General features: G+C 48.4%; 1 protein-coding gene across 2 annotated transcripts in view; it reads left to right on the top strand.

The window, feature by feature from the left end:
- LOC144945017 (histone-lysine N-methyltransferase MECOM-like) overlaps positions 1 to 8,175 on the top strand; it is a 247,443-nt gene that overhangs the window by 1,583 nt on the left and 237,685 nt on the right. The window contains exon 1 of one of the 2 annotated variants that reach the window (XM_078873181.1): positions 5,924 to 5,940. The exons of the other annotated variant lie outside the window; for it this stretch is intronic. The gene's annotated coding sequence lies outside the window, so the exon portion shown is untranslated. Of the gene's footprint in view, positions 1 to 5,923; positions 5,941 to 8,175 lie in introns of those variants that run through there. 2 annotated transcript variants of the gene reach the window in all.

The raw sequence follows: 8,175 nt of genomic DNA, 5'->3' as shown, positions 1-8,175 counted from the left end.
CACACCATCGTGCCCAGGCCACACCATCGTGCCCAGGCCACACCATCGTGCCCAGGCCACACCATCGTGCCCAGGCCACACCATCGTGCCCAGGCCACACCATCGCACATCGTTGCGATGACGTGCTCCGGCCAACCCCGCATTTCTCACAAGTTAAAAATGCGTCATTAAACCAGCTTGAATTTTATAACCTATGCTATGTTCATCTTTCTGTCCCGCCCGATATTACTCCAAGCGTGCAATTGATATCATTATAATTATTTTTGAATAGGCTATTTTAATTTCGGCTTCGGTTAATTGTGTTTTGTGTAAAATAGCGGCACGTAAAGTCTCAAGACGCATTGCCAGGATGTGGTCCTATTTCTGATTGTTTGGTTGGCAAATTCCTTCATCGCCTGTTCGTTCGGTGCTGTGCATTGACACCGTACGGTTGACGATATGACTTGGCAATAAAGTAGTGGCGAATGTTAAATCTCGTAGCGTGTTCAGTCGCTACATAGGTCTCACATTGAACTGAGTAGTACACAGACCAAAAAACATCTGTAGCCGCAATACATCATCATTTTATTATTGGAAATTAATGTCAACCTCATATTTTAATTAGCATAGACAATTATTGAGTGTGATTGGCTCGGCGCGCGTGTGTGTCTTTGTTATCGTTTGTAAGGAGGGTTATTGCAGGCTATGCAGTATATAATTGCGTACTTTGAAAAGTGTAGGAATTTCACGGCGTACTTTATATCATAACGGGAATACATTTGTAAAGATAAAACATCGCCGTGTCGCATATTTTAGTAACCGACATTGATATTCGCTTGCTTTCTATCGGCTTGAGCGTCATACTCTCAAGGTAGGCGAATTACTTGGTTAACCGTTTGATCGGGGGATCGATTCTTTTAAATCTTCAACGGAGGAAGCAATGACGAACTTGGGAATGGCGCTGCCCTAATGAGTGAACTCGATCAATATTCAGCATTTATTTTTTTATTGTGTCCGTACATGAAGTAATATTGTCAAATATCACATTTGTCTCGGCCACTCTAGAACATCAATATAATTTACATCAGTCACTTCCACACGGCGGATACTGAAAAACGTATATTCATATCTTGGTATCTTAAACGCGATTTTAGAATGACACACACACGATAAAAATAAATATATATAGAGCACTATATAAAAATAATAACAACAATGTGCCCTCCGTTGTCAATCCACTGCTGGATGAATGCCCCCTTCCCCTCGTCGTTGCGAAGCTGTGAAGAGGTTCGCGGATTCGGTCCCTACCGTTTGCCGATATCACTCGCGGCCCGGAATCGAACTCTCACAGAGCACCGCTCCACGTGCATGCACTCTCTATATATAGTAATACACATGTGCGCATGCTGTTGTACGCCCAGCACTGCCACTTACTGCTATCTCCTACCACCTTTTACTCCTGTTTACACTAACTAGTAGTGTTGACAACGGTCGATGTGCAAGGGCAGTCTGTAATTGCCGTGCGTATCCGTTCTTTAATCTTCGCATTGCACACTCGCCTTACCACTGTGTATACATTCAACTCGTGTGCGTGTTTTTGTGCGAGAGCTGTGTGAGTGAGGCACCGTGCATGAGGAGTGTGCTGGCTACTACCACTTGTTTGATCGGCAATCTTGTGTCTAATTAAGAGCAGTCATTAGTGGTTTAGCTGTAAGTGATTTATCCACCCGACTATTTTGTCCTAAGAGCCAGTGTGTGTTTAATTATTCATCCTAAGCAACCACGGACGTGTTGTGGTGTGTGTGTGTTTTTTACACGGGAGCGGTAACGTAGTGGTTAGCGCACCGCGCGACGAACACGGCCACACGAGTTCGATTCCCACTCACCGAATATTTCAACCGCTCTTGGGCCTAGGTAGACTGAGCCGAAAATTTGAAACTGGTCGTGGTGTGGACACATCGTGGTGTGTAACCATCAAGACTGGGGAGACAAAGGCGTTCGGGTGTGGTGTTGATGGCCAACCAGTAATCATATACGTCTCGCTTAACAGTATTTGCTCCAAAAGTCTGAAAGGCTATACGCGGGGGGGATATTTGTGTTTGATACGTGAACGTGTGAATTCTGTATACACAGGGACTTCAATAAGTGCGTATACTAAATTGTCAAGGATTTTTGCGCGTAAATAACCGCTGGAGTAGAAAATAAATAAACCATTAATTATTATTTTCGGTCGCTAGGAGGGAAGTGATCTGTGCACAAAGACGCAGGATGAGTTTATTGTTGTTGCTTTGGACAAATGTCGGAGTTCTCCTGCCAATAACATCTGGTCAACGCGCAGAATTTATATCAGAAGCCCGACTTTGCCGGTGAGACCCAAACAAATTGAAACCGGTCCAGCAGTTTGCACGCTTAAACAAATGCCGCTGGAAAATTGCATTAATAATAACAATACTGTTTTTATGGGGCCAATAGGCCGATGGACAAACACAGGCAGTATTTATGTGCGGAAAACACATTGAGTGAATCATCATTCACTGAGCCGACATGCATTCTGCAGGGCATTTTAACCGAGAACAAAACCCATCTTGAAGAAGTCAACTTCCATTTGTCTCGTGCAGTGACGCAAAGATGCTTCAACTCGAATTGTTACTTGGCTGCAGCCGCGGTGCGTTCATGGGTTAGGACGCGTGCGCGTGCGTGTGTGTGTGGTGTATGTGTGTCGGTGTTGGTGTGTGTGTGTCGGTGTTGGTGTGTGTGTGTCGGTGTTGGTGTGTGTGTGTTGGTGTGTGTGTGTCGGTGTTGGTGTGTGTGTGTCGGTGTTGGTGTGTGTGTGTCGGTATTGGTGTGTGTGTCGGTATTGGTGTGTGTGTCGGTATTGGTGTGTGTGTCGGTGTTGGTGTGTGTGAGTGGTGTGGGTCTCGGGTAGTGTAGTGGCGAGCGCGCGCTGCGCTACGAACACGGCGACCCAAGTTCGATTCCCGCTCACGGCCAACTACCAGTGACGATTAATTTGAACCGGTCCTGGTCCTCCCCTAGGTCGAGTCGGTCTCAAATGAGCACCTGTGGGGAGACAAAGGTGGCCGGGCGTGGTGCTGGCCACCCACCCCCTCTTGTGCCATGCCGGCCTTAATAGGTTATACTGGCTAACAGCACTTTCCTCAACAGTCTGTTCAGGCGATACGGTGTGTGTGGAGGGTATTCTTTGTCGGTGTGAGTGATCGTGTGCGTGGCGGCCCCCAGTTCGATTCCCTGCATCGGTGGCGAACGTCTGAGTCGCTCCCGGGGCACCGCCCTATCTCCCTCCTGCGCGGCTCTTCCGAGATGTGCAGGCACAGCGCAGCTTCGTCATTCGGCGCGAGGAAAAGCGACGGCGCTCACGAGTAGTTGATGTTGTTGCAGGCAAGGTTATGGTGATCTTACTCGCAATGCCTTGCTCACATATTTATTTTGCATGGGGGGGGGGGGGGTGGTTGGAAAGATCGCTTGTGGGGATCGGCATGAATCGTTCCATGCACGCGAGCGGGTTCTCTTTATGGAGGTGGGCGGGGGAGGAGATTCGGGTGAGGTTTGCTTCGGATCTCTGCGTGGAAACTGTGTGAATTGCACGATTTACCTAAAACAAAACTCAAAACAAACAAAGCGGTCCGCACTTTCACCACGGGGACGTGTGTGGCCTCAGGGCCAGCGGCTTACGTTCTGTCCCTCCCTTATCCGCGATTGCCACACTCTGTGTCTGCACCCGGCACACCACATCCGGCATGACACATCTCGCTGTTAAGGCGGTGGCTGCAACTATTGTCACGTGTACACACGTGTCGCCTACTCCAGACGACCAGCGACCCCCGGCAACATCGAGTGACAAATTCTACCTCTGCTTTAAGTCGTTACACGCTGCGCCGCGCCCGATGATTGCTCAACGAGTTGCTATGGCGACGTTGTACGGCAAGTTACGAACACGTTCGTTGGAATCGGCGCTCTCTACGTCACGTGGGACCTGCTGTGGCAATCATCGGGCGCGTGCAGCGAGCAACGACTCGATTAGTTATTCGAAAGGGGGGAGATTGGTGAACGGCGTGGTGGGTCGTGGCGGGTGCGAGTCTGGGAAATGTTGACGCTAGATTCCGTCGCTCGTGCGTGAATGCCTTGTGTATGCACGCGCGTGTGTGTGTGTGTATTTCCACAGACACATCACACGAGCACACATCACACACACCACACATACCACACACATCACACGAGCACACATCACACACACCACTCACACCACACACATCACACGAGCACACATCACACACACATCACACACACCACACACATCACATCACACACTCCACACACATCACACCCACACATCACACACCCACACATCACACACCCACACATCACACACATCACACACACATCACACACATCACACGAGCACAAGCGGTCGTGTAAGCGGTTGGCGGGTTGCGCTACGAACCTGGCCACCCGAGTTCGGTTCCAGCTCACGGCCAATATTAGTGACGATTATCACAACCGGTCCTGGTCATCCCCTAGGTAGACTCGGCCTCAGATGAGTACCCGGTGCGGTCCGTAAAAAAACATTGCTGCTGGGGAGGAAAATGCGACTGGGCGTGGTGCTGGTCACCCACCCCCTCGTGTGCCGTTCTGGCCTTCAAAGCTGCTCGCTAATAGCACTTGCCCCAACAGTCTGTTAAGGCTATACGAGGAGTCTTTGTCTTTGTATTTCCACACACTTTGCATGCAGCATACGTGTTAGGTTCATATGACATTAAAGACGCTGTTATTATGTAATACTCGTCTATAAACCTATCTCGATGCGAGCCGTGTCCTTCGCAATTACCTCGGCGACCATGGCAGAGTCGTCCCTTGAGCTCTGTCCATGAGATTTCTACTCAACTTTGCCTGGGATTCTCTGTCCGGTTGCATGCAATTGTTTACATTGCTTCTGGTGAAACTTGGCATGCCGTTCTTGTGTACCCCGCGAATGTTCCCGGTCAAAACCACATTAATGATCGGTGTCTTGTTATCTCATTCACGCAGATTTTTACTTTATCTTTCTCTAATTATTGTCGTGAATATTCCCGTGTAGCTGGCTGATACCCCGCAATGCATCTGTTACTGGTCTCGTCTGTCCGTGAAATGTTTAACAACATTTTAATACAAACACACACGCATTTGTATTGCTTCTAGTTTTCTTTTTTTGATTCAAAAAAAGTGTCCAGATTGTTATTTCTAAATCCAACGGTGTTGGTTTACTATTCGAATAGATCATCGATCATCCACGTGCGCGTAATTTCAGTCAATTGCCATGCCGTGTAAATAACTTACAGCCCACTGAATCAATCCACTGCTAAATGGATGGACGCATCGGAACGCCGTGTCGATTGTATGGAGGGGCTAACCACGCTCCTCCACGCTGGTTAATGCTGGTTGGTGGCATTAGAGAGCGCAGGGTGTGCTGCCCAAAACTCGGTTCCAATTCTCTGACTCTCCAATGACGCGAGCCGTGACCGGGAGTCGAACTCTGATCGCCCGGGGTTTGTATACGAAGTGTGTAGCGAAGTGCGCTAACCACTGCACCACCGCCCCTCCCATCGTGATTGTTAAAATATACAGCGACAAATGAAAACGCGATGTTAATATCTACAATAATTATTTCATTTCGTGTGCGCTGTCGCGTGCGGTAATGGTTCAGCTGTTGTGGCGGTGGCGCAGTGGTGAGCGCGACGCGCTACGAACCCAACACGAGTGAAGATTATCTGAACCGGTCATGGGCCTCCGCTAGGTCAACTCGGACTCATATAAAACATCGCTAAAAGGGGACAAAGGCGACTGGGCGTGGTGCTGGCCACCCACCCCCTCGTTTGCCGTGCCGGACTTCATAGGTGCTCGCTAACAGCACTTGCCCCTACAGTCTGTTAAGGCTACACGGCGGGGATCTTTGTCTTTGCTGTTGTGAGTACTACGGATGCTGTCACTTGAGTATTATTATTATTGTATCGCACGGCTCCGCATTGAAATTCTCACCTCCCGTCGTCGATTTCACCCCAAGTTCTTAACAACGGTTTAGCATGCACAGTGCTAGACGGTGCGCGCGAACTCTCCTCGTGTCCCGACTTTAATCGGTGCTGTTTATTGCTGGCCCGCTCTGGCTTACTTGTGAGACTTTTTCTTTTTGTTTCTGTGCCTGTCGCTCTGCAGCCGTGAGCACACCCACACGTGCACGTTCCGTTTTTAAAATGTGTACATTTTATATATTGTACATATATGTGCGTGCGTGTGCATTTGTGTTACATGAACGGAAAGCTGCATTATTGACATGTGCAAAGATCTACGTGAATTATGATGATGATCATAGTGCATAGCTTACTGGCAACGGGTGTGTGCTTGCTTTCTATCGGATGTAGCGTCGGTAATCCCACGGGAGGCGAGTTACTCGGTCCACCGATCGCCGGGATTGTGATCACTAAATTCGGCTGATGCTGCTTTCCGAGTGGAAACCGATGAGCGGCTGGACTTCCAAATCGTCGTTTAATTGCGGAATTCTCACTCCGTTACAGGAAGCATTGTCTACTCCCCATCCCTTCCAGAAAGTGCATCGTTACACATTTAAAATGAATAATAGTCGTGTATATCTGTCTCGGATACAGAACTCTGATTTGCTCGTGTGTTGTCCAGCTGTCTGTCTGTGCAATGGCTTAGAGTACTCGCGGTATTTCAGTGCGCACACACGCGCTGAATCGACCACTAGGTCGACTCAGCATGAAACCAGCAACTGGTGCATTCATTGTGCAAAACAAACATCCGCGGGTAGTAGGGAGGGGAAGGCGGCCGGGAGTGGTGGTTCTGGCCACCCTGTGCCGTGGTGGCCTTAATAGGTGCTCGCAAACAACAGCTGCCCCCAAACTGGTATATGCAGGGGGTCTTTGTGTGTATCCGATGTGAGTGTGTGTGTCTATCGTGCAGCTCGTGTTGTTCCACTCACACCCTAGAACCTCATCCGACACACGTGGCACCATTTGCATCCACATGCTGAATTCAATGGATGAGCGTGTACCTCCTATCGCTACGGTTAATCGTCGCAAACAAAATCTGGAATTAATTATAGTTATTTATCTAGTGTATCACGTAGCGCTTCCAAGACGTCTGGTTAGCGTGGAGGAGTAGGCCAAGCACGTTCTATTAGCGGTCTCCTCTAGAGATGCCTTCTTTTGAAGTGGCAGACCCAGGCGAACAGAAGTGGGGTGAGAGAAAGCACTTGCAGGGCTGCGCTTTTGGCGTTGTCATATCTTGGCGTCGACTTTGTTTGCGTCTCGTTTGTACAGCTGTGTTCGCTCCGTTACCCGCAACGAGTTAGCCTACATCATCACGCTCGTATAATTTGTTGCGAAACTTATAAATACTTCGCATCGATTCCAATCGTCGAATAGATTCATCGTTAGATTAATAAGAAAGCCGTGCCCGTGTGGTTCCCCCACAGTGTTGAATCGTGTCGCCTCTATTATGCTCAAAGTTAATAGCAGCATTAATAATTTAAACGCGGCGCTTACACACACACATGTGCGCGCGCGCATAGAGACCCGCTCTAATATGTGCACATGCATTGGCGTGAACTCTAAACAATAACACGTGATGATGATGATAATAATCATAGTTTTACTGCCCATTTGTCAATCAATCAAACCACCGTGGGGCTGGAAGGCCTGCTCCTTTCGTGTCGATAATGACGTTAATGACCATACTTCACCACGCTGGTTAACGGGAGCGGAGGGAAAGCTTAGACGCGTGGCCGGCTTCGGACATCACTCGTCACACTGATGCGGGACCCGGAATCGAACAGAGGTCTCACGAGTTCATAGCGCACAGTGCGCTAACCACTATGCCACCGCTCCACCCCAACGCATTTTTACCTGGCGAAGAACGTTTACATATACGACTATTAATGGCTATAAGCAATGTCCTTTATGGGAGTGTCCAATGTGACATACTAATAAATGCTACTGATTGGTGTATATTTGTGTTCAGGTGTGGACATAATGTATATTTCGCCAGGTAATTGTACTCTAGAACAGAACGTGTATACTTGTACAGAGCGTGTACGTGATTTAATCTGCTGCATACAATATGTGGTAGTCACTGTGCACATTCTATATATGTATATACAATACAAATCTATTGTTTAGGACTATA

Source organism: Lampetra fluviatilis, chromosome 36 (genome assembly GCF_964198595.1).
Source record: "Lampetra fluviatilis chromosome 36, kcLamFluv1.1, whole genome shotgun sequence".
Classification (NCBI taxonomy): domain Eukaryota; kingdom Metazoa; phylum Chordata; class Hyperoartia; order Petromyzontiformes; family Petromyzontidae; genus Lampetra; species Lampetra fluviatilis.
Note: the sequence above shows the minus strand (reverse complement) of the source record. Positions and strands in the feature narration are given on the sequence as shown.